This window comes from Triturus cristatus, chromosome 8 (assembly GCF_964204655.1).
Source record: "Triturus cristatus chromosome 8, aTriCri1.1, whole genome shotgun sequence".
Lineage (NCBI taxonomy): Eukaryota > Metazoa > Chordata > Amphibia > Caudata > Salamandridae > Triturus > Triturus cristatus.
Window position 1 is genome coordinate 807,289,700 of NC_140591.1, and position 26,752 is coordinate 807,316,451.

At 39.5% G+C, this 26,752-nt stretch overlaps 1 protein-coding gene across 2 annotated transcripts in view; it reads left to right on the forward strand.

Annotated features, from left to right (window-relative positions):
• Positions 1-26,752, forward strand: part of CLYBL (citramalyl-CoA lyase) — a 2,027,539-nt gene that overhangs the window by 1,665,135 nt on the left and 335,652 nt on the right. The window lies entirely within an intron of this gene.

Genomic DNA, 26,752 nt, shown 5'->3' on the forward strand with positions numbered 1-26,752 from the left:
TACGGTTTGTTAGTTTCTATTTTTGAATGTGTGTATCAAAGGTTATATTAGGGTGGGAGGAGGTCTGCCACTCTATCACAAGAATGCTGTCATCAGTGATGTCATTTGAGATGTCAACAGTGATGTCACTGACCATGTCATGAGTGATGTAATATGTGAAATCCTCAACAGTGCATTGAAAAGTCCAGCTAACTATAACGCCCCTGAAACCTATGGTTTTTTCAGTGAATTTCTAAGGTTTTTTAAATGCTAATTCCTAACTATAACGTGCCTGAAACCTATGGTTTTTCCAGTGAATATATATCCAGCGTCAAACTTGAATGAAGAGACGGCACTCACGAATGAGGAGAAAAAACAGTTTTCATTGTCGGGTCTCTAAACCGTTTCGGCAAGCGCCTTTGTCAACATTCAGTGGATTGCAGTTTGATCGCGTTTTCAATAAACATCAAGCGTCATTTCCTAGTGCGGCATAATCATAGAAAGAGGACAATTTTTGCAAAGAGGGATTACACATAATAGCGGCCGCCATCTTTAAATGTTAATTAGTGCACTGTTTTAACGAACATATCGTAACGTAGTTACCCTTTTCATAAATTCATCATTTAGCCTTCAGCAAAATCCTCCACAACTTTTATTCCAATCTCATCTCACCAACTATCATGTTTCATTATGGTGCATTCAACATGATTAATAGGTTGCTTAATCACGCTCTGAATGAGCTTTCGACCTTTACTCGTTGTAACAATTCATTTACATTAATCATTAGATATCTATACTCAGAATAAAAGGAAAGAGGAGGAGGAAAACACTTTTTTTTTGTTGATAAAAGAGTGCGAACATACAACAAATCTAGTCCACATTATTAAAATCATTCTCTTGCATACTAATGCCAGCCGGCATGTCCATTTAATTCTCTTTCTATTGCTTCGATGCATATTATTTGTCATTATTCTCATGAATATAAAGTGAGCCTATCAATCTCAATGGGGTATCATAATTGAGCTCTGAATGAGCAACCATAATTTGATCCATCAGAAGTCATTGATCACAATCAAGCTTTTTATGAACAATCATAATTCATCACCCAACCTAATAATTATAGATCTATTTCATAACAGGCCTTCAATTGAGTTATCAGAATTAATTCAGTTTTGTACACAATAATGTAGTCCCACATATACAGTCATTGGTTCCAATCGTACTGCTATTCTCAGCCTAAATATACAGCTAATTCCTCTTCAGTATTTAAACCAAGAGGAATCTTTGTCTGTAGGTCTGCAATATATCGAGACTCCAGACATCTCAATCTTTTTACTCTATCCCCGCTTCTTTAATTTATTGGAATGTGATCAATGCAGAAAAAACCCAGAAGATTTCTATTCCTATAATGTTAGGTTGAAAAATGGCGAGCGACCGGATATGATGGATCTTTCTTATCAATTGCTTGCGCATGTTCCAAAATGAGAAGTTTTGCTGGGTGAATGTACTGCCTATATATAATGGTTGACATGGACACTTTAGGCAGTACACACAAAATGGTGTATTGCATGACAAGAACTTTGTAATCTTTCTGGGTTTTTTGCATCCTGGTACTGTGTAACTGAGCACCTTTGTGCTGTTCTTACATGCTTTGAACTGTGTGCATGGAAAAAATCCATTGATTTCATTTAATTCGGGATTTAATGTTATTGGGGACAGGTGACTTTGGACAATGATGTCTTTAATCGAACGACTTTTCATATAAGTTAGTTAGAATAGTTTTCCTAATCACTACATCAGTTTTCAAAATGTTCCAGTGACCTCTTAAGATTTTGTTAAGTGATGCTGCGTCACTGGAAAATGTCGTGATGAACCTAAATTCATTGGATTTTTCATCCTTGGGAATTTTACCTCTAAGCAAGACATTACGTGATATTTTAGAAGCTCTTTCTAGAGCTTGTTTTAGGACTTTTTCAGTGTATCCTCCTTTCACGTTGTTCGCCAATTCCCCCGCTTTCAAAACAGCGGGTGCAGCAGCCGCGAGGACGAACTCGCGTGACACGAAAAAAACACAGTTCAGAAACGCTGCGCACTCCGGCCATAAATTTTTAAGATGATTTATTTTTAAATAAAGGAAAACACGATCATACTGAAAAACGCATTTCAGACAGTATGATCGTGTTCGCGTTTATTTAAAAATAAATCATCTAGAAAAATTACATATATTATTATATATATATATATATATATATATATATATTTATTTATTTATCTATTTTGTTTTTTTTTCACCAACTTCCTCAATAAGGAAAACACTGCACTCCAAGGAAGTGTTAAGCTTTCAGGATTTATTTTCCGTGCATCTAATCACCATTCACCACCACCAATGCGTTTAAACCACAATCGGTCTTGCTCACGGTATGTGAGTCCATTTTTTGTGTCATGATTTATAGTTCTACACATGTTAACCAATTAGGAGGAATTATGGGAGATGTAGTTTTCTGTTCTTTCTACCGTTTTTCGGCATTCAGATTCATTCAGTTGTCTGAGGATGCGATTCAGTTCTTTTCAAAAGGGCATTTTGTATATATACTCTTTAAGGTACGCTGTACAGTTGTTATTCAGATGCACTTTTGTTTACACTCAGTGTGTTGTTGCTCATAATTGCATGTCTGATGCTCGATACTGAGGTGCGCTCAGTGCGCTTTGCCATATATATTCATATTTGCTCAGTGCATGTGAAAGTAAATCTGTGCACCGTGTTTCCTTATTTCTCCTTGCATTGAATCTGGTAATTGTACAGTCATTCTTAGTCAATCTCCTATTATGTTCACCCTTCTTATCATATCCTCTATCTGTAGTTAATGTAGCACAACAGGATCACAAGTGACTGTATAGTTCCTCATCACCATTGAGGCCAAACGGGGCCTTTGTCTTAAACCTTATAATCATTCTAGACTCCAGTCTTCGCAGTTTCATTGTTCTGTTTCCTCCTCGTTCACTTTTTGCCACAGTTGTCAAGCCAAAGTATTTGATATTTTGTCTCTTGATATCTTTATGAGTTTTTAGATGTTTCACAATTGCATAGTTGGTGTCTCCATTCTGAACAGCTTGTAGATGTTCCAAGATTCTCTTTTTCAGCGGGCAGATGGTGCTGCCTATGTACCATAATCCACATTCACAAACAATGACGTAAACTACGTATGTAGAGTCATACATGATTCTTTCCGTGATGTTAAAAGTGTTACCCATGAAGACTGTTACTTCTTTCATATTTAAGCCATGTTTACATGCCTTGCACGTGTTGCAGTGTACAAAGCCTGTTTGTTGAGTCTCCAACCAATTCTTTTCTTTCTTACTCATTGTCATATGGCTTTTCACCAATTTATCCTTTAGAGAGGGTGCCTTTCGATAAGAAATGCTCGGTTGGTTACCAATTATACGTCCAATATCCGGATCCTTCTTCAAGACATCCCAGTGTTTTTTTAGGATATCTATAATTTTAAAATTTTCTTTGCTATATGTTAATACTACTCGAATCGTGGCATTTTCCTCTTTTTGTTCTTGTTTACGTTTCAAAGTCTTTGTTCTTGGAGTGGCTCTTGCTCTTTCCTGACCCTGTTTGATGTCTTTGTTCTGGTATCCTCTTTGTTGGAATCTTATTTCTGTTTCCTTGAAAGTTTTCTCCATTTCTGTGTCATCAGAGCAGTTGCGTCTCATCCGTAAAAATTCCCCATACGGGATACTTCTTTTCAATTGTGGGGGATGGAAACTTTTACCATGTAGTTTACTGTTCGTCGCAGTTGGTTTTCTGTATATTTTGGTCTTTATTTCATCGTTCTCTATGTACACTGTTACATCCAAGAATTGAATTTCTTTGTTACTGATGTTATATGTGAATTGTAGACCTACTTCATTATTATTTAAGACTTTCATGTATTCCTCAAATTCCTTCTGGCTGCCACTCCAGATTAGGAATAGGTCGTCTATGAAACGTAGCCACAATTCCGTTTTGGCAGTGTACAGTTCATTTTCGGCTCCCCAAGCTACTAGTTTTTCCCACCAACCCATGGTAAGATTGGTGTAGCTTGGAGAGAACGAAACTCCCATCGCAGTTCCGCATGATTGGGAGTATATCTGACCATCAAATATGAAGATGTTGTTTCGAAGACATGGCTCTATCATCTCTAAGAGCATTTTTGTATGTTTTAGTTGTTGTATGTTACGTTGTTTCAAAAAGTATCCAACTGCTTGTAATCCCACATCGTGGTCAATGGAGGTATATAATGATACCACGTTGATTGTGGCTTAATAATAGCCTTCGTGCCATCCCATGTTTGATAGGATTCTCAAAAAGTCCCCTGTGTCTTTTATGTATGATGTTAGATCCATCACTATCGGTGCCAGAAAGGAATCCACATAGTCTGATACATTTTCATATGGTGAATTACAGCTTGACATAATTGGCCTTGCTGTTGGATTAATCAAGGTCTTGTGTATCTTCGGTAAAAAATACATCGTGGGCATCACAGGACTTTCGTTCTTTAAAAACATTGATTCTTCCTGTGTGAGTAGTCCTTCTTCTTGCCACCTTTTAATTCTTAACTCCAGGTTCAGTGTTAACTCATTCAGTGGATTTCCAGACAATCTCACATAGTTCTTTGCATCATCCAATTGTCTTCTTGCCTCTTTGATGTAGTCAATTTTATTTTGAATGACCACATTTCCCCCCTTGTCAGCGGGTTTGATTATAATTTTCTCATTCTTCATGAGGGTATCGATTGCTTGCCTTTCCATTTTGCTTAAATTCTCCTTTTTATTGTTGTTGTCCACTTTAACCAATGTTTCCAAATCACTCACTACTAGGTCGTGGAATATGTCTATTCTATTGCCTGGACTTAAACGGGGGCAGAATTAGGATTTAGGTTTGAAGCCACTGGGTTCTCTTTCATTTGTACATATATTCAAATTGTCCATGACTTGAGATTCCGTTAAGTCCTCATCATTTGTCATTAATCCATATGTTGTGATTAAGACAGGTATATCATTTAATGTGAGGTTACTTATTTCCGATGTTGAGGTTTTCTCTTTTATAGTTGTTGCTTTTGGGTTTCCAAGTTTGCTGAAGAATTTAGCAAGTTTTAATTTTCTAACAAATTTGTAGATGTCAATCCTAGTGTCTACATGATTGTAGTGTTGTTCAGGACAGAAGTTCAATCCATTATTTAGGACATTGCGTTCATGGGAGTTCAATTTGTTAGAAAATTAAAACTTGTTAAATTCCCCCCAAACATACATGCCCGAACCCAACACTGAATGGCATTCCCCTTGAGCGGGTAAAGACGTTTGGATATTTGGGGATCACACTCCAAGAAGATTTAGGATGGGGGGGGCAAGTTGCTCATTCTGCTTTAAAGTTGACCCAAATTACAGGTGGAATGGCTAGACTTTTCAAAGGATCGGTCTTTAAGCCAGCCGCACCAGTAATAGAAATTTTTAAACCACAAGCAAGAGCCGCTTCTATTTATGGAGCAGAACTTTGGGGTCACTCTAAAACTGATAGTTTAATAAGGATTGAAAATTCCTTTATTAGGAACTTGCTGAGCTTACCATCTAGCACCCCGCTGGTACCTATCAGGTTTGATCTCGGATTGTTACCTATGGAAGAGGTGGTGGCTTTGCGCCCAGTGTCCTACTGGAAGAGACTCTGGTCTAACCCGGAGCTAGGATCCTACCGAGAAGAATTTATGGGGGTTTGGCCCACTATTAAAAATAAGAATATTCGTTGGCTAATGTATGTTAGGGACACTTGTGCCAAGATTGGCTTTCCAGATCTATGGGGTACTCCGGAGATTTCATGCTTGGCTGTTTCTAAGGCCAAATTGGCTGCACAGTTTAGACACTTTCATCTTCAGTGCTTACATGTGAACTCAGGTGCTGGTAGGCTGACGGCCCAGTTTCTCCAGATTAAACCGAATTACAGGAGGGAGGTATTCTTAGATTTAATCTTCCCTCCTGTTGCCAGGAAGCTGTACCTCCAGTTGAGAATAGGCAGTCTACCGCTTAGGTCCTTTACTTCAAGCTGGGACCCTAACAAAAATACTACGTGTCCTGCCTGTGGCTACAGAATGGAGGATGAAAATCACGTCTTCTTCTTTTGCCCCACGTACTATTTGCAAAGAAAACGCTGGCTAAAACCAATTTGCAGAAACTTGGGTTTTAAAGAGTGTGATAAAGCTCTGCGAGTTTTGAAATATGACACCCATCCCCCAATTGTTTTTGCAGCTTCACGTTTTTTAAATGTTATGTGGATGAAACGTAGGAAATTCTGCACTAATTATTAATCATTAAGTTCAAGTATATTTCCACAAATCTTGGCAGTCTTTTTATATTATTCAATGTATTTCTGTGACTTGATCTTGATGCTTTCTTTCTTTTTTAACTTGGTTTGTAAAAATGTAAGTTACTTTTATGGCCCTTGTGGCCGAAATAAAGTATATGGAAGGAAGGATAAGAAGGGTGAACATAATAGGAGATTGACTAAGAATGACTGTACAATTATCAGATTCAATGCAAGGAGAAATAAGGAAACACGGTGCACAGATTTACTTTCACATGCACTAAGCAAATATGAATATATATGGCAAAGCGCACTGAGCGCACCTCAGTATCGAGCATCAGACATGCAATAATCAATTATGAGCAACAACACACTGAGTGTAAACAAAAGTGCATCTGAATAACAACTGTACAGCGTAACTTAAAGAGTATATATACAAAATGCCCTTTTGAAAAGAACTGAATCGCATCCTCAGACAACTGAATGAATTTGAATGCCGAAAAACGGTAGAAAGAACAGAAAACTACATCTTCCATAATTCCTCCTAATTGGTTAACATAGGTAGAACTATAAATAATGACACAAAAAACGGACTCATATCGTGAGCAAGACCGATTGTGGTTGAAACGCGTTGGTGGTGGTGAATGGTGATTAGATGCACGGAAAATAAATCCTGAAAGCTTAACACTTCCTTGGAGTGCAGTGTTTTCCTTATTGAGGAAGTTGGTGAAAATTAATAACGAGGACTGGCCCGTTCTCGACACTGGCACCCGCTATGAAAATGAGCGCTCTCCTTTGGGCTATTTGATGATTTATATATATATATACACTCCACAGTTCCCCTTTGCGAACAGGAAACACTCGGACACCCAGGTTGCTTGCAGATAGTTTATTCGGCAAGTAGAAAAACGACGCGTTTCGCCATTACGGCTTGATCACGCTCGTGTCGTACACCAACCACCATGTTTAAATTTACCTCTACATGACAAAATTAAAAGAGGGACTATAGCTGCAAATACACAACATATCAAGGCCAAGTGTGCGGCCATTTTGAAATGTTCAATATACTCCTTAAGTATCATCTATTCACACATATACTTTGTATATAAAAAATATTGTAGCTTATCATGGACAGGTTAAGTTTCTCAAACAATACATTGCTCAATATATCATTCATTTTATATTCAATTCATTAAAGGTGGATAAAATCGTGCCCGCATTGCAGATTGTGTGTAAAATACTCCGTATTACCATAGTAGCTTCCTAAAGCCCTATGTATTACACATCCCCGCCAATGTTTCTACACATACTGCCTCTGGCACATTAGTTGGTACGGCAAATGGCATCCTCAGAATAGTACGGACACTACTCTTGTTATATAATAATATGATTTCAACATAATACATATATATCTCGTGGTCAGTGCCTTGTTAGTTTGTAATTACCTATGCCATTATCCACATATCATTAAGCCCAAGTGGGCTAACATTTAGTGCAATACATTCGATATCAATATCCAAATTATCGTGATGAGTGTCCACAGTTAATGATGATGTCCATAGATCAATTATTTCTTCATTAAGCTACAAATATTCCAACAATTTGCAACAGGAAGTGCCCCCATCTGAAATAAAATAAATATAAAATAAATATAAAATCAAAAGACAGACTCCCATGCAGACCAATATATTTTCAACAGTTAATTATGCAAATGAATTGCCAATTCTTCACTTAAGTTTAGTCCCTTAGGTGCCAGACTCTCCAGATCAATAATGTATCGGGACTCCAATTTTCTGAGTGACAACTCCTGGTTGCCACCTCTTACACCCAGGTTCACAGTGTCAATTACCACCATGCGGACTAGTGTATTGTCCTGCATGTGTTTCTCATAAAAATGTCGGGGTATAGGGTATTGTTTGTTGTTGTTATGTATGGCACGCAGATGCTCCAGTACTTTATTTTTCCGCTTGGTGTTTAGTACTGCCAATATACCATTTATTACAGGGACATATCAAGACATATACACAGTAAGTAGTGTTGCATATTAACTTTTTCTTAATCACAAATTCCCTCTCTGAGTTGGGTACTAGCAGTTTTTTACAATCAATGCTATTCCTGCATGCTTTACAACTCCGGCAACATCTAAAACCCAATGTACCCATGAGTATATTTGCGTCTTGTTTGGTAACATGATTATGGCTCAGTGCATCTTTTAAAGATCGCCCTTTTCTAAAGGTGATCTGTGGGTTACAACTCAAATCCTTTTTCAAATGTTCATCCGTTAGTAGTACGTGCCAATGTTTGTTAAATATTTTACGAACCTCACTTGCCTGTCCTTAGAATGTGGTAATAAACCTAATACATTCATTACCTTCATCCTTCTTACTGGGATGTAGTAATTCATTTCTCTACTCTGGAGATTGCTTCCTGAATGATTTTATTACTGTATCCTCTCTCTTTAAACCTCTGACACATGATCGTTTCCTCGCACTTGTATGCACTTATGGTGCTGCAATTCCTTTTTGAGTGCAGTAATTCCCCATAAGGGATACTGTGCACCAAATTTCGTGGATGGCTACTGCTGGCACTTAGGATACTGTTGCCTGCCGTTTTCTTATGGAACAATTTGGTTGTCAACTGATTTCTTTCACTTCTAAACAGACATCCAAAAATTCCATTATATTTTTGTTAACATTTTCATTAAACTGTGGATTGTAACTGTTCCTATTCAGTTTATCAATGAAGACTCTGACTGTTTTTTCATCTCCACACCATACGATGAAGATATCCTCAATGTAACGCAGCCACAGGGTCACATTGCTAAATTTCACCATCTCCATGACAACCTGCTCTTCCCACCAGACCATGAATAAATTCGCATAACTGGGGGCGAAGCAGGTTCCCATTGCCGTACCCTGTGACTGCTTATACACAGCATCATCAAAGATAAAAAAGTTGTTCTGTAGACAAATTTCTATCATAGTCAGAATCATTTGTGAATGATGAAATAATGAAATCGACCTTGTTTTGAAAAAATGTTGAATAGCTTGAAGTCCGAGATCATGTTTGATACTCGTATACAAACTACAGACATCAAGGGAAACCAAGATGTAGTCACTTTCCCAATGAATTCCATCGATTATAGTTAAAAAGTGGGTGGTGTCCCTGAGGTAAGAAGGTAAATCGTGATGTATTTTCCAATAGTGCTCCTATAGAGGAGACTATGGGTCGCCCTGGAGGATTGCGGGTGTCTTTGTGCAATTTAGGAAGTAAATAAAGAATGGGTATTTTGGGATGTGCACAATACAGATAGTTAAATTCCTCCCATTCCAACAACCCTCTTTCTCTCCATTCAACCAGTGTCTCTATACATAATGTTAGCTTTCAATATCTCGGCCATATCAGACTTGTGATAACATTTGCTGTCATTAAGTTGTCTCAGACCCTCTGCCAGATATTTTAGCTTATCTAAGACAACGACGTTACCTCCTTTGTCTGATTGTCGTATTACAATGCTTTTGTCAGCTTCCAAATTATCAATAGCAGTGATTTGCTTAGCTGTTAAATTCTTTTTATTCCAAGGTATCTTCCTATACCTCATTTTATGTAAGTCATGTAAGACTCCCTTTTCAAACACATCAATGGCCTCACACTGTATGTTAGGCAGAAACACTGATTTGGGCTTAAAATGATTCCCTGGGTTACCTCCTAAGTCTTCACCCCATGCCCCCCAATCAGGTGTTGAATTTTTCATTTCAGTTTCATCCTCAGTCATAGTAGTCAGGGCATGTAACATTTCAATATCCATCATATTCAAATTACTTTCTCTGTCTCTGTTACTCACAGTTTCTAGTCTTTGTGGCTTAGTGTTGAACCATTTTTTCAATTTAAATTTTCTGGAAAACAGGAACAGATCAATTCTTGTTTGTGCATAGTTCATATTTGAAGAGGGGCAGAAGGACAGGCCAAGTGCAAGAGTCTCAATTTCATCTTTTGAAAGAGACCGCTGGGAGAGATTTACGACAGTCATATTTTCTGTTTCCTGTCCCTTGTTCCATTCCCCCTGGAGCTTTGTCTGCGTTTATTCCTCCTCTTCTAGGCTTGTTGATTCCTCCTGTTCTTCCTCTGTTTCCTCGTCCCTCTGTACCCCCCATCCTGTTGGAACTCTGTCCTGTTTTGACTTATCAACTGGAATTGTAATAAAAAATTATTTGCTCTTTTTTGTGAATCAAGTACTATTTCCTGATTTACTGCTGACGTAGAAGCATCTGATATGTTGCCATCTGATATATCACTCTCACTAATATCTTTGATCACAACAGTTTTTTTAGGTAATGCAGCCATCATTCCCACCTTTTTATCAAATAGAGGGTCATACTTCTTTTGAAATGTTAATGTCCGTCCAGATTGATAGTCTTTATAGTCACGTAAAAATTTTCTCTGTTTTTTTGCAGTGATTTCTTCCTCCAATTTATCCATTTTTATCAGTAAGTTCTTTATATGTTCTTCCAACGCCTCCTTGGGCATTACTTGACTGATTTCTGATGTCAGTGTATCAATTTCTTGGAGTAATCTGGCACGGTCCTTGAGAGCATATTTGACAAGGATTCGCATCATGGTCATAGAGCATGCTGATGAATTGTTAGACCATTCTTCTAACATATCAGTATCAGGGTCTTCGCATGTTGGGATGGTAAAAATTCGAAGACCTCTGGGAACGCGTTTCAAATCAATATAACGTTGTAAAAACTCCGCCTCCCACCATTTTGATAATTCTTTCTTATAAAGCTTCTCCAGAGTATTCAATAAATTTTGTAAATTAATTTCATCTGTGATACTGGATGTAGAATTTGATACATTGTTGCTGGGTACTGTCTGAGCAAAAAATAACTTATCCGCTGTCTGTTTTCTACGAGCTTCTAATCCACTTGCCATCATGAAAGTCTAAATCTTCCTGCAAGTAACCTGTGGATAATGGCATAGGTAATTACAAACTAACAAGGCACTGACCACGAGATATATATGTATTTTGTTGAAATCATATTATTATATAACAAGAGTAGTGTCCGTACTATTCTGAGGATGCCATTTGCCGTACCAACTAATGTGCCAGAGGCAGTATGTGTCGAAACATTGGCGGGGATGTGTAATTTATCATATTATTATCCCGGAGGAATACATAGGGCTTTAGGAAGCTACTATGGTAATACGGAGTATTTTACACACAATCTGCAATGCGGGCACGATTTTGTCCACCTTTAATGAATTGAATATAAAACGAATGATATATTGAGCAATGTATTGTTTGAGAAACTTAACCTGTCCAGGATAAGCTACAATATTTTTTATATACAAAGTATATGTGTGAATAGATGATACTTAAGGAGTATATTGAACATTTCAAAATGGCCGCACAATTGGCGTTGATATGTTGTGTATTTGCAGCTATAGTCCCTCTTTTAATTTTGTCACGTAGAGGTAAATTTAAACATGGTGGTTGGTGTACGACACGAGCGTGATCAAGCCATAATGGCGAAACGCGTCGTTTTTCTACTTGCCGAATAAACTATCTGCAAGCAACCTGGGTGTCCGAGTGTTTCCTGTTCGCAAAGGGGAACTGTGGAGTGTATGCAAGGAATTCCGGTGTTCTAACTCGGACCGCCCGTGACAGCCCGACGATTTCGCTGCCGGAGCTAGGGGAGCTGAATATATATACATATATATATATATATATTACCTACTGGCGGTCGCCAGTAGGTAGATATAGTTAGGACCTATTTTCCATAGGAAATCCGCAACATTCTATTTGGAATAACTTTGGTGCCGATTGACGAATCTTCGTGAAATTTTCCAAACTTTTGGCCAGCTCCGGTCCGCATCCTGAAAGTTTCACGGTTATTCGGTAAGCGGGGGTCGAGAAAAAAGGGGGGTCCCAAAACGCATTTTCCCATAGGACCTTTAGCCGCAGCTGCAGCCTGAACTGCTGAACGGAATTACACCAAATTTGGCAAAGAGGTAGTCCTCAGCTCAGACTCGTGCCTTTTGCTTAAATGGTGTAAATCCGTTCAGTAGTTCCTGAGAAAATTGCAGTTAAAATTACATATATATCTATGGCTTCGGAGGATCCGTGCACCCTATGAGCACCCAGCGCGCATCCTGCCGTGTACAAGCTGTATTTTAATTGGCTGCCAACACTCTGAATCAGGAATTGTTGGCAGCCATCTTGTGCCTCGGTAGAACCGAGGCACAAGAAACCCCCCAAATAAGGTCGCAAAACGCAAAAAGGGGGCAGGGTAGAATCACCCTGACCCCCTAGGCCTGCTCAGTGGGTCCCACAAGGACCCCCACGCCCAAAAAAATTTTTTTTTTTAAGAAAACTGAGAGGATGCGCGCTGGATGCGCGCATCCTGCCGATAGGGAAAAAAAACCCTGCGCTACATATGCTAATTTGCCCCCGGGAGGGCCAAATCCCGGGGGCATAATAAAAATTTAGCTCTAATATAATATTGGTGGGGGCTCATGGCCCCCCCCACAGCCCCGGGGACCGCCACTTGCGGGGCATCCTTAAAATGGGTGGGGGGGCTCTCAGGCCCACCCAGCCCCAGGGACTGCCACCCTCCGGGGCTTCAAATCATTTGGTGTGGGGGGCTCTCAGGCCCCCCCAGCCCTGGGGACCACCACCCCCTGGGGCAACTTCACAATGTGGGAGGGGGGCCACGCGGCCTCCCTCCTGGAGCCTTGTATTGGCCCTGGGGACCACCACCCCCCAGGGCCGGCTCCTGCAGTGTCCCGGGATGCCCACCCCCGGGACACTAGTTTGCAATGACAGAGCGGTTGCCTCGCGGCTCCCGCCCTGTCATTGCAAACTGCTTTGCTTCATTGAAGCGAGAGCAGCGAAACCTGCTCTCGCTTCAATGAAGCAAAGCAGACTGCTTTTCCATATAGGGAGCAGCATGTTAGCTGCTCCCCATGTGGAAAAGCAATGCCGGCTCCTGCAGGAGGCGGGGAGCTGGCTGGGACCGTGGGGGGATTGGGGACCCCCCCACGGTCCCCAACGAGAGGCCAGGCCCCCCTTCACCATTATGAAAAAAAAAAAAGAACAATGGCCGGCCCCGGGGGATGGTGTCCCCGGGGCAAATTATGGCCTCAGTAGGGGGACCACGCCCCCTTCCCGATTTAAAAAAAATAATAATAATAATTGGGGGCAGGCCCTGGGGGATGGGGTCCCCAGGGCAAATAAATTAGAAAAAGAAGGGGGGCTACACAGCCCCCCTTTTTTGAAAAAATTGTTTTTTAAAAAGACGGGATCCGGCCGGAGGCCACGCCCCCTCCTTACACCACTCTGCAAACGCGCACCCTGGCGCGTTTGCAGAGGGGGACACCACTCTGCAAACGCGCCCCCTGGCGCATTTGCAGTGGGGAACTAATTCCCCTTGAATACTGGGGGTCCCTGGGGTCCAACTAGCCCACCAGGAACCTCCAGTATGCGCCAGGGGGCTGCGTTGCAGAGAGGTGTAATGAGGCCACGCCCCTTTTTACACCTCTCTGCAATGCAGCTCAGTGGCGCTTACTGGAGATACCTGGTGGCCTAATTGGCCACCAGGCGACCTCAGGATTCAATGGGACTTAATCCCCCAACTTAAAACGCGCCACGGGCGTGTTTGCCCAGTGGTGAAGGTAGGGGGCGGGGCCTGAGGTGATACTGTGCAAACACGCCCTGTGGCGCGTTTTAAGTTGGGGAATTCATTCCTCTTCAATCCAGAGGTCCCCTAGGGGCCAACTAGCCCACCAGGTACCTCCAGTAAGCGTCACGGAGCTGCGTTGCAGAGTGTTGTAAAAAGGGGCATGGCCTCTGAACACCTCTCTGCAATGCAGCTCCCTGGCGCATACTGGAGGTACCTGGTGCGCTAGTTGGCCCCCAGGGGACCGCAGGATTGAAGAGGAATTAATTCCCCAACTTAAAACGCGCCACAGGGCGTGTTTGCACACGTCACCTCAGGCCCGCCCCCTTCCTTCACTATTGTACAAATATTCCTCTAAAATCAGCCGAACTACGAATTCCGATTTACTCACCTGCTATCAGGAGAGAACCCAGTGCTGCATCTTTTAGCCCAGCACTGACCCTGAAAAGTAATTCTAAGCGTACTTACCAGTAAGTTGTATTTCCTTCCATAGGAATCCATTGTGTGGTTTTCACCAGAAAAGTTTCTAAGTGTCCAATTTTGAAACGTACAAATATTCCTCTAAAATCAGCCGAACTACGAATTCCGATTTACTCACCTGTTATCAGGAGAGAACCCAGGGCTGCATCTTTTAGCCCAGCACTGACCCTGAAAAGTAATTCTAAGCGTACTTACCAGTAAGTTGTATTTCCTTCCATAGGAATCCAGTGTGTGGTTTTCAGCAGAAAAGTTTCTAAGTGTCCAATTTTGAAATATACAAATATTCCTCTAAAATCAGCCGAACTACGAATTCCGATTTACTCACCTGTTATCAGGAGAGAACCCAGGGCTGCATCTTTTAGCCCAGCACTGACCCTGAAAAGTAATTCTAAGCGTACTTACCAGTAAGTTGTATTTCCTTCCATAGGAATCCATTGTGTGGTTTTCACCAGAAAAGTTTCTAAGTGTCCAATTTTGAAACGTACAAATATTCCTCTAAAATCAGCCGAACTACGAATTCCGATTTACTCACCTGTTATCAGGAGAGAACCCAGGGCTGCATCTTTTAGCCCAGCACTGACCCTGAAAAGTAATTCTAAGCGTACTTACCAGTAAGTTGTATTTCCTTCCATAGGAATCCATTGTGTGGTTTTCAGCAGAAAAGTTTCTAAGTGTCCATTTTTGAAACGTACAAATATTCCTCTAACATCAGTCGAACTACAAATTCCGATTTACTCAGCTGTTATCAGGAGAGAACCCATGGCTGCATCTTTTAGCCCAGCACTGACCCTGGAAAGTAATTCTAAGCGTACTTACCAGTAACTTGTCTTTACTTCCATAGGAATCCATTGTGTGGTTTTCAGCAGAAAAGTTTCTAAGTGTCTATTTTCACAAACTAAAAATATTCCTAAAAACACATTCTTTCAACTGTTTACAGGAGATTCACCAGTGCTGGATCCAGGATCCACCACTGAGTAAGAAAAAGTAACGATAACACTACTTACCTGCCAAGAGAAATTTCTGCCATAGGATAACATTGGTGATTCTATGTGAAAAAAATTCTGTCAACTTTTAAAATACAATAATATTCCTTAAAAATCACTACTGTAACCAAAACGCTTTTACTCAACTGTTCACAGGAGATGTCCAAGGACTGAATCTAGGATCCAGTCCTGTGGTTAGAAAAGTAATCCATAAAGTAACTAATTGCATTTGACTAGAAATTCACATTGAGCTCAATGTTGCATTGCGTTTGAAATTGCGTTGCCCATTGCAACAACTGTAACTACTGTACTTAAAAGTCCATTGCCTATTTGCAAAGTATTTCAACTAAAGTAATTCATTCTGAGAAAGTATATTTTGTATTGCAATATGTAATTATATTGTAATTTTAAAAAAAATCTAAAAACAAATAGTTTAAAAAATGTAGTAAATCAGTATAAAAAAATCAGTATAACAATTAATACATTAAAGATTTTCATTTACAAAACCTTTGAAATTCACTGAAAAAAACAGGTTTTAGGCCTGATATAGTTAGGAATTAGCATTTAAAAAACCTTTGAAATTCACTGAAAAAAACATAGGTTTCAGGCCTGATATAGTTAGGAATTAACATTTAAAAAACCTTAGAAATTCACTGAAAAAAACAATAGGTTTTAGGGGTGTTATAGTTAGCTGGACATTTCACTCGAACAAAACCATTGAAATTCCTCCGATATAGTTAGTTGTACTAACTACATCTCGCTTCAGAGTCGTGCCTTTTGCTTAAATGGTGTAAACCGTTCAGTAGTTCCTGAGAAAATCAAAAGTAAAATCACATATATATCTGGGCAGAGCCTAACCACACATCTCATTGTGAGATCTGATTGGCTGTCAACACTTCATCCAAGAAGTGTTGGCAGCCATCTTGGGACCAATATACATGATAGCACCTCATTAAAAAGCATTGCAGTTAATAGAAGGTTTTAAGACTTTAGTTACATTATAAATCATTTGTTGATGGTACCATACTCATTTTAGGAATTGTGGTATGTTCTAAGGTGATTTTACCATGTGAAAAAGCCTTCTGCTGGGATATCATGAATCATGTTTGAGAGAAAACTATTTTCACATGCTTTTCCCACAGAGGTTTGGAAGGTGATCTATAAGCTAAACTGAGAGCATATTTTCTGTAAATTCACATTATCTTTCTTAGTCATGTGAGAATGAAGTCTGACATTCTCAGTAAAACTTGTACATCCAACAAGGGCAGAGACTGTCAGTTGATTCCTTTGTGTTCTACTGCAGCTTCCCAGAGTGTTCCAAAGAACAACTAGAGCGCTAACACTCCTACTTATGATAAACGTATGGCACACCTGAAGCCATCTTGATTCGAATAAAGTGGTAACTCTTAAAACATTTAATTTAAAAAGGAACAAAATGAGGGGGTTCATTTTGCCATAGAATGTATGATTAGTGCTGCAGAAAGAAAAATTAGGGCACATTTTGAGAGACTTCTCAAATCCTCTTCTATTTCATTAAAGAATTCTGACATGCAGACTGAAACATGCACTTTCAATACCAGCAGCAGACTTCCTGGTGAGCAGTAGCTTTACTACAGTGATCTAATGAGCACCTAGAGTGCTAACATTCAGAATTTATGGCAAATGTGTGACACATCTGAATGCCTTCTTGATGGAACCAAAATAAACAAGCATTGAAAATGCAATAGGTCTCGCCCTCGTTTAAGTTAAAGCAATTATGTTTGTAATTAGGTGGCTTTTTAGCTTTGCTTGTATTAGAGTTTTTCAAACTTTCATGTACATACCATTCATATGTATGCATATATGTATATGTATATACTTGCATGCATTTATATTTATATAGATATGCAGATTATATTTATATGTTTATATATGTATATATATATATATATATATATATATACACTCATACATTATCTACTGGCGGTCGCCAGTAGATAGTTATAGTTAGGACCAAGTTCCCATAGGAAATCTGAAAATTCTATTTTGAATAACTTTGGCGCCGGTTGACTTATGTTCGTGAAATTTTCAAAACTAATGGGGCGCTCCGCTAAGCTCCTACCCTGAAAGTCTCGGGGTGATTCGTCAAGCGGGGGCTGAGAAAAAAGGGGGGTCCCAAAACGCGTTTTCCCTATGCATTTTCCCATAGGACCTTTAGTCGAAGGTACAGCCCGAACGGCTGATCAGAATTACTTGAAATTTGGCAAAGAGGTAGTCCTCAGGTCAGGCATGTGCCTTTTGCATATATGGTGTAAATCCGTTCAGTAGTTCCTGAGAAAATCAAAAGTAAAATCATATACATATCTGGGCGGAGCCTAACCACACATCTCATTGTGAGATCTGATTGGCTGTCAGCACTTCATCCAAGAAGTGTTGGCAGCCATCTTGGGACCAATATACATGATAGCACCTCATTAAAAAGCATTGCAGTTAATAGAAGGTTTTAAGACTTTAGTTACATTATAAATCATTTGTTGATGGTACCATACTCATTTTAGGAATTGTGATATGTTCTAAGGTGATTTTACCATGTGAAAAAGCCTTCTGCTGGGATATCATGAATCATGTTTGAGAGAAAACTATTTTCACATGCTTTTCCCACAGAGGTTTGGAAGGTGATCTATAAGCTAAACTGAGAGCATATTTTCAGTAAATTCACAGTATCTTTCTCAGTCCTGTGAGAATGAAGTCTGACATTCTCAGTAAAACGTGTACATCCAACAAGGGCAGAGACTGTCAGTTGATTCCTTTGTGTTCTACTGCAGCTTCCCAGAGTGTTCCAAAGAACAGCTAGAGCGCTAACAGTCTTACTTATGACAAAGGTATGGCACACCTGAAGCCATCTTGATTGGAATTAAGTGGTAACATTTAAAACATTTAATTGAAAAAGGAACAAAATGAGGGGGTTCATTTTGCCATAGAAATTATGATTAGTGCTGCAGAAAGAAAACTTAGGGCACATTTTGACTTCTCAAATCCTCTTCTATTTCATTAAAAAGTTCTGACATGCAGACTGAAACATGCACTTTGAATACCAGCAGCAGACTTCCCTGGTGAGCAGTAGCTTTGCTACAGTGATCTAATGAGGAACTAGAGTGCTACCTTTCAGAATTTATGGCAAATGTGTCACATCTGAATGCCTTCTTGATGGAACCAAAGTAAACAAGCATTGAAAATGCAATAGGTCTTGCCCTCGTTTAAGTTAAAGCAATTCTGTTTGTAATTCGGTGGCTTTTTAGCTTTGCTTTTATTAGTGTTTTTCAAAATTTCATGTACATAACATGCATATATGTATATGTATGCATGGATTTATATTTGTATTTATATAGACATGCAGATTATATATATGTTTATATATGTATGTATATATATATATACACATACATATATATAAATGCATATGCATATATGTGCATATGTGTGCGTGTAGAGAGGTAGAGAGAGGTAGAGAGGTAGAGGTGTAGAGGTAGAGACGTAGAGGTAGAGAGGTAGAGGTAGAGAGGTAGAGAGTAGTAGAGAGAGAGGTAGAGAAAGGTAGAGAGGTAGAGAGTAGAGGATGAGTAATAGAGAGTAGAGAGTAGAGAGAGAGTAGTAGAGAGTAGTAGAGAGAGTAGCAGAAAGTGAGTAGGAGAGAGTAGTAGAGTGAGTAGTAGAGAGTGAGAAGTAGAGAGTAGTAGAGAGGAGTAGTAGAGAGTGAGTAGTAGAGAGTAGTAGAGAGTGAGAAGTAGAGAGTAGTAGAGAGTAGTAGAGAGTGAGTAGTAGAAGGAGTAGTAGAGAGTAGTAGAGAGTGAGTAGTAACGAGTAGTAGAGAGTGAGTATTAGAGAGTGAGTAGTAGAGAGTAGTAGAGAGTGAGTAGTGGAGATTGAGTAGCAGAGAGAGAGTAGTAGAGAATGTGTAGTAGAGAATGAGTAGTAGAGTGAGTAGTAGAGAGTAGTAGGGAGAGTAGTAGAGAGTGAGTAATAGAGAGTAGTAGAGAGTGAGTAGTATAGAGTAGTAGAGAGAGAGTAGTAGAGAGTGAGTAGTAGAGAGTGAGTAGTAGAGAGTAGTAGAGAGTGAGTAGTAGAGAGTAGTACAGAGTGAGTAGTAGAGAGTGATTAGTAGAGAGTAGTGGAGTAGTAGAGAGTGAGTATTAGAGTGAGTAGTAGGGAGTAGTAGAGAGTGAGTAGTAGAGTGAGTAGTAGAGTGAGTAGTAGAGAGCAAGTAGTAGAGAGTGTGTAGTAGAGAGAGAGTAGTAGAGAGTAGTAGAGAGTGAGTAGTAGAGAGTGAGTAGTAGAGAGAGTAGTAGAGTTGTAGAGAGTCAGTAGTAGAGTGAGTAGTAGAGAGTGAGTAGCAGAGAGAGTAGTAGAGAGTAGTAGAGTGAGTAGTGTAGAGTAGTAGAGAGTGAGTAGTAGAGAGAGTAGTAGAGTGAGTAGTTGAGAGTGAGTAGTAGAGAGTGAGTAGTAGAGAGTAGTAGAGAGTAGTGGAGTAGTAGAGAGTGAGTAGTAGAGAGTAGTAGAGTGAGTAGTAGAGAGGGAGTAGTAGAGAGAGTAGTAGAGAGTAGTAGAGAGTGAGTAGTAGAGTAGTAGAGAGTGAGTGGTAGAAAGTAGTAGAGAGTAGTAGAGAGTGAGCGGTAGAGAGTGAGTAGTAGAGAGTAGTAGTAGAGAGTAGTAGAGTACTAGAGAGTAGTAGAAAGTGAGTAGTAGAGAGTGAGTAGTATAAAATGGTAGCTAGTGAGTAGTAGAGAGTGAGTAGTTTAATTTAAAAGGAACACAATGAGGAGGTTCATTTTGCCATAGAAATTATGATTAGTGAGGAAAAAAGAAAAATTAGGGCACATTTTGAGTGACTTCTCAAATCCTCTTCTATTTCATTAAAAAATTCTGCCATGCAGACTGAAACATGCACTTTCAATACCAGCAGCAGACTTCCCTGGTGAGCAGTAGCTTTACTACAGTGATCTAATGAGCAACTAGAGTGCTACCATTCCGAATTTATGGAAAATGTGTGACACATCTGAATGCCTTCTTGATGGAATCAAAGTAAACAAGCATTGAAAATGTAATAGGTCTCGCCCTCGCTTAAGTTAAAGCAATTCTGTTTGTAATTAGGTGGCTTTTTAGCTTTGCTTGTATTAGAGTTTTTCAAACTTTCATAATACATACCATGGATATGTATGCATATATGTATATGTTTGCATGAATTTATATTTATATAGATATGCAGATTATATTTATATGTTTATACATGTAACGCTCCAAGTTCCACAAAATGAACAAAGGACCAGCACTCCGGTTAGATTTTAATCCCAATTCGGATTTATTGGTGCAAACAGACGCGTTTCAGCCGTAGCTTTCGTCAGTGTCGGCTCGCGTTCAAAAACGGAAATTGATTTATATCTTATTCTGTAAACATAAACGAGGGACCAATTCAATGTAACTTTGGTCGCCATCTTTAAACATGCAAAATTACATTTCATTCATGTTGCACGTTCCTTATAATCAAATTAAACTCGTAATTCATTCAATTCTTTAGCTTTAAATTGCATGTTTAACAATTCATCAATTCATTCTCGATGAGGCATCTCATTATCATCATATACCAAAAGTATAAAGCCCTGGATGGGCATACCCCGAGATTGCATGTTCACAATATCATTAGTGCACTTTTAAACGAGACATCTCATTACTTCATTAATCACATTTATATAAGTTTTACAGTTTTTCCTTAATTTCTATTCAGCTCAAATGTAGGAACACACTGACAAGATAGTTTCTCATAAATGGGTAATTAGTTCCTCCCCTGAATTAAGTCCCTCGGGTGTTTTTGTTTGGAGTTCAATAATATACCTGGATTCCAGGCGCCTCAGAGCTTTTTCCCTTTCTCCACCTCTGATATCTTTAGGTATGCAATCCAGACTGAAAAAACTGAGGAGAGTTCTATCACTATTGTGGTGAGAGGCAAAGTGTCGTGCAACAGGGTAATTGACATCTCTATTTGCAATTGCCCTTTGATGTTCTAGGATGCGCATCTTAACCGCATTTACCGTACTACCTATATAACGGTAGTTGCAGGGGCATTCGAGGCAATATACCACAAAAGGTGTAGTGCAAGTTATGAACTTAGTAATCTTTTTTGGAATTTTACATCCCGGAATAGTGTACATGATGGTCTTTCTACTTGCCTGGCACGCCTTACATTTCCCACAGGGAAATGAACCTTGAAGGTCCCTCAGTCCCAAGGTGGAAACAGATGGTTTTTTTAGGTGACTTTGTACTAGTAGATCTTTTAGGGATCTTGATTTCCTAAAAGTAATTTGAGGATAATTAGTCAGAGAACTACCTATAGTAGTGTCCGTTTTGAGAATCCTCCAATGCCTTCGTCATATCGATCTTATCCTCATGGCTGATGAAGAATAAGTAGTAATTAACCTAAGGCTTCCTGCCTCATCTTTCTTCTTGGGACTGTCTTTTAACAAGGTTAGTCTTGTCACTTCCTTGACTTTCAATTGTGCCACATTCAATACCTTTTGTGAATATCCTCTAGCTTTAAAGCGTCTAACGCTGTCATTAGCTGCTTGGTCAAAATCCTCATCCATTGAGCAATTCCTTTTTATTCGTAGCAATTCGCCATACGGAATGCTATTTATCAGGTTTCTCGGATGGCTACTCCCGCCATGCAAAATAGAGTTGCCTGCTGTGGTCTTTCTATACAGTGATGTCTGAATCATACCTGCTTTTACAAAGACTTTTATGTCTAGAAAGTGTATTTCCTTATCACTCATTTCATGGGTGAATCGCAGGTTAAGGTTGTTTACATTGAGAGCAGTAATATATTCTTCTGCTGATTGTTTGGACCCCTTCCAAATAACGAAGAGGTCGTCAATGTAACGACGCCAGCAGACAACTTGGTCCATCCAATTGCTATTGTCATCTGCCCAGGCTACCTGCTTCTCCCACCAGCCTACGAATAGATTTGCATAGCTGGGGGCGAAGCAGGTGCCCATTGCAGTACCCATTGTCTGTCGATACCTCTGATCTTGGAAAACAAAGATGTTATTGTTCAAGCAAAAATCAATAAACTCCAGTAACATTTCATTGTGATCTAGAAACCTCGCTGGTCGTTGCCCTAAGAAGAATTTTACAGCCATCAGGCCATCCTGATGTTTTATGCTCGTATATAAATTACAAACATCCATAGTTATCATCAGAAAATCATTTTCCCATGTAATGCCCTGCATCTGTTTCAGAAAGTCCTTAGTGTCCTTCGTGTAAGAACTTGTCTGAACAACCAAAGGTGCTAAGAAATGATCGATAAATTTGGACATGTTCTCAGTCATACCTCCAATAGAGGACACTATTGGCCTTCCAGGTGGATTCACAGTGTCTTTGTGCACCTTCGGTAAGTGATAAAATGTAGGCATCTTTGGATTTTTGTTTTGTAAAAACAATAATTCTTCCCTGGACAACGTTCCTCTTTCGAACCACTTTAGAATCAAATTGGCATAGTTCTGAATGCTGATCTTGTACTCTTTTTCAGTTGTTAGGGCATAGTTAGCTTCATCCTGTAATTGACGGAGAGCTTCTTTACAATAACCTGTGTAAGTCTGTATGACAACATTACCGCCCTTATCTGAAGGTTTTATGATTATAGAAGCATCCTGTTGTAAATTCTGTATTGCCTTTCTTTGGTTCAAGGATAAGTTCCATTGTCGTTGATTTTTGCTTTTGCAACTTCCCTCTCTGTTTCTGAGTTCTTTGAGGTCCTGAATTACTGATTCCGAGAATATATCAATGGCATCCGTAGGTAGTTGTGGAAGGAAACGTGAAGGTGGTCTGAAGGGGGTTTTTTCCCCAACTTGGATTATTCCCATATCAGTTGCACGTTGTCGGTTGTCCTTTGTTTGTGGTAACTGGGAGCCGCTTTCTTCACCCAGCTCCTCCAAAATTGCCAATGTTTCCAAATCGCGAACACTCATTTCACATGGCTCTGTTGTTACAAGCCGTCTCCCTTTTTGGATCGTTTCGCTTTGTTGCGCAGGATTTCTTTGTTTGAAAAATTTCATTAGTTTTAATTTTCGTACAAATTTGAATAAGTCTATTCGCGTTTGGGTATACTCATAGCAGCTAGTGGGACAAAAAGTTAAACCAAGTTTGAGTACCTTTTCTTCTTCCGTACTCAAGGTCCTAGGTGAAAGATTAATAATGTTCAGACTGTCTTCTATTTCCGATTGTATCGTCCCCTTCGATTCCTGGCACCTCTTGCTCCAGCCCTTGTGTTTTCTTCCGCCCCTCCTTTGGATGCGGTTGTGTTTGCAGATTGTTCCGGGGGACGACCTTTCCCCCCTCTTAGCCAGGATTGCCTGATGAGATCAAACTCCTCGTGAAAAGAAGGTTGCTGGGTTTGTCGAGGTGCGGTACCGGAGCCTTCTTCCTCCGATTGTTCCGCGCTGGTCACCTCCGATTCCGAAGTGACTGTGGCCTCGATCGGTTTGCCCGCCTGTGCTCTCAGGTTTCGACGGGATACATCAAACCTCCTGGCGAAGATTAAAATCCTTCCTTTTTCATAATCTTGGGCATCCCGGTCAAATTTTTGTTGTTTCCTTAGTTGTATCTTTTTCTCATAGGTGGCTAGTCTTTTTTACATCTGCTCCTTCTCTTCATCATGTTTTACTTGTTCCGTTGACTCCAGGATTATTTTCTCCAAGGACTCGATATCCCTCAATGCTTTCTCACGGTCCTTCCATGCATATTTTATTAACATTTTCAGCATGCCTTCTGATGTATGGGCTGTGAATTCCGCCCACTCAGTCAATAAATCCGGGTCCGGATTCTCATAGGATGGTTTATACATGTATATATATATATATTCACTGAAAAAACCATAGGTTTCACACACGTTATAGTTAGGAATTAGCATTTAAAAAACCTTGCAAATTCACTTAAAAAACCATAGGTTTCACACATGTTATACTTAGGTGGATATTTCACTCGTAAAAAACCAATGAAATTCCCCCGTTGTAGTTAGTTCAGATAACTATAACTCGCGCGCCCGCAATCCACTGCTCATGACGTCACATATTACATCACTCATGACATGGTCAGTGGCATCACTCATGACATCACTGATGACATCATCCTTGTGATAGAGTGGCGGTCGCACGAGTTATAGTTATCTGAACTAACTACAACGGGGGAATTTCATTGTTTTTTTACGAGTGAAATATCCACCTAACTATAACATGTGTGAATCCTATGGTTTTTTAAGTGAATATATATATATATACATATATATGTATATATTCTGTGAAAAAACCATAGGTTTCAGGCACGTTATAGTTAGGAATTAGCATTTAAAAAACCTCAGAAATTCACTGAAAAAACCATAGGTTTCAGGGGTGTTATAGTTAGCTGGACTTTTCACTTGTACAAAACCATTGAAATTCCCCCGTTATAGTTAGTTCAGCTAACTATAACTCGCGCGCCCGCAATGCACTGCTGATGACGTCACATATTACATCACTCATGACATGGTCAGTGACATCACTCATGACATCACTGATGACATCTCAAATGACATCACTGATGACATCACTGATGACATCATCCAGTGAATGTGTGTGTTTCTGAAAATTAAATATGTTTTATATATGTATATCTCAAGGTCGATGGAAGAATAAATGGGTATATAAGTGTCTAAATGGATGATTTGTTTTTGAAAAATTGATTGTGTAACTGACTGATTAAGTGTTTCATAGTGAATACATGGCTTAGTGAGTAATATTTAAATATGTAAATATCTGTATCAGTCTCTCACTTTGTGTATAAGTGGCCGCATGGGTTGGTGAGTAGCTACATGGGTGTTTATATAGGTTATTAGTTGGTTTTATGAGTATCAGTCTGAGTGTCTGCATGGTTCGGTGGGGGTATTACGTAGTGCATAGGTGCATGAATGAATGACTCACTCTTTGTATGTGTTGAAGACAGCATGTGTGCAGGACTCTATGGGTGGATGAGTGAGTGTATGGGTGTGTTAGTGAGTGAATGACTGTCTCAATAGTGTCTTTATGAGTAACTACATATGTTTTAAACTAGTATATGTGACTATTGGTGTATATAAGCGAGTATATGTGACAGTGAGAGATTGAAAGAGTTCCTATATGAATAAGTATGTGTTTCTATAAGTGATTGTTTAAAAGACTAAGTATGTGTAAGTTTCCGTAGAAGTAAGTGTGGTGGTGTGTGTATAACTGTATATGCAAGTAAATGTATGTTTGATTCTTTATTAGCATGAGTGACTATGTGTGTGAGTACCTCTATGGATGAGTGGCATTGTGTAACAGGATGTATAGGTGTACGAGTACATATGATGAGTGAGTACATGTATGAGTGACTGTATAGGACTGTTGGTGAATGAGTGGATGTGTATGTAGATCTTAGAATTGTAACTGGTATTGGTATGTCCATTGTTTTTAAAATTTTAATTTCTATTTTTGAATGTGTGTATCAAAGGTTATATTAGGGGAAGAGGAGGTCTGCCACTCTATCACAAGGATGATGTCATCAGTGATGTCATCAGTGATGTCATTTGAGATGTCATCAGTGATGTCATGAGTGATGTCACTGACCATGTCATGAGTGATGTAATATGTGACGTCATCAGCAGTGCATTGCGGGCGCGCGAGTTATAGTTAGCTGAACTAACTATAACGGGGGAATTTCAATGGTTTTGTACAAGTGAAAAGTCCAGCTAACTATAACACCCCTGAAACCTATGGTTTTTTCAGTGAATTTCTGAGGTTTTTTAAATGCTAATTCCTAACTATAACGTGCCTGAAACCTATGTTTTTTTCTGTGAATTTCAAAGGTTTTTTAAATGCTAATTTCTAACTATGCCTACAGAGATAGGACATGTGAAGAAAGAAGAAAAAATGCACAGGAAGAAACAAAAGAAGTGCAGAAAGAAGCAACAGAAGTCCTCAAATACGAAGATAAGTGCAGGAAGAAGGATAACGTGCAGAAAGAACAAAAAGAAGAGCAGAAAGAAGCCTTGTTGCAAAATCATCCTGTACCCTCAACTTTTTCAGACGGATACTGGTGGTAACTGAGTCTGACTAACCAGTCCTAGAGCCAGTGCTATGTTAAAAGACACTTAGAATACAGTGAAAACACCTACATACACTAGGGAACATTATGCGTTGGGGTCCCCCTGTGATTAGCATGACCTCCTCTGTAAGCCCCTAGTGTATAATAGGGCATGGGGATTAAAACTA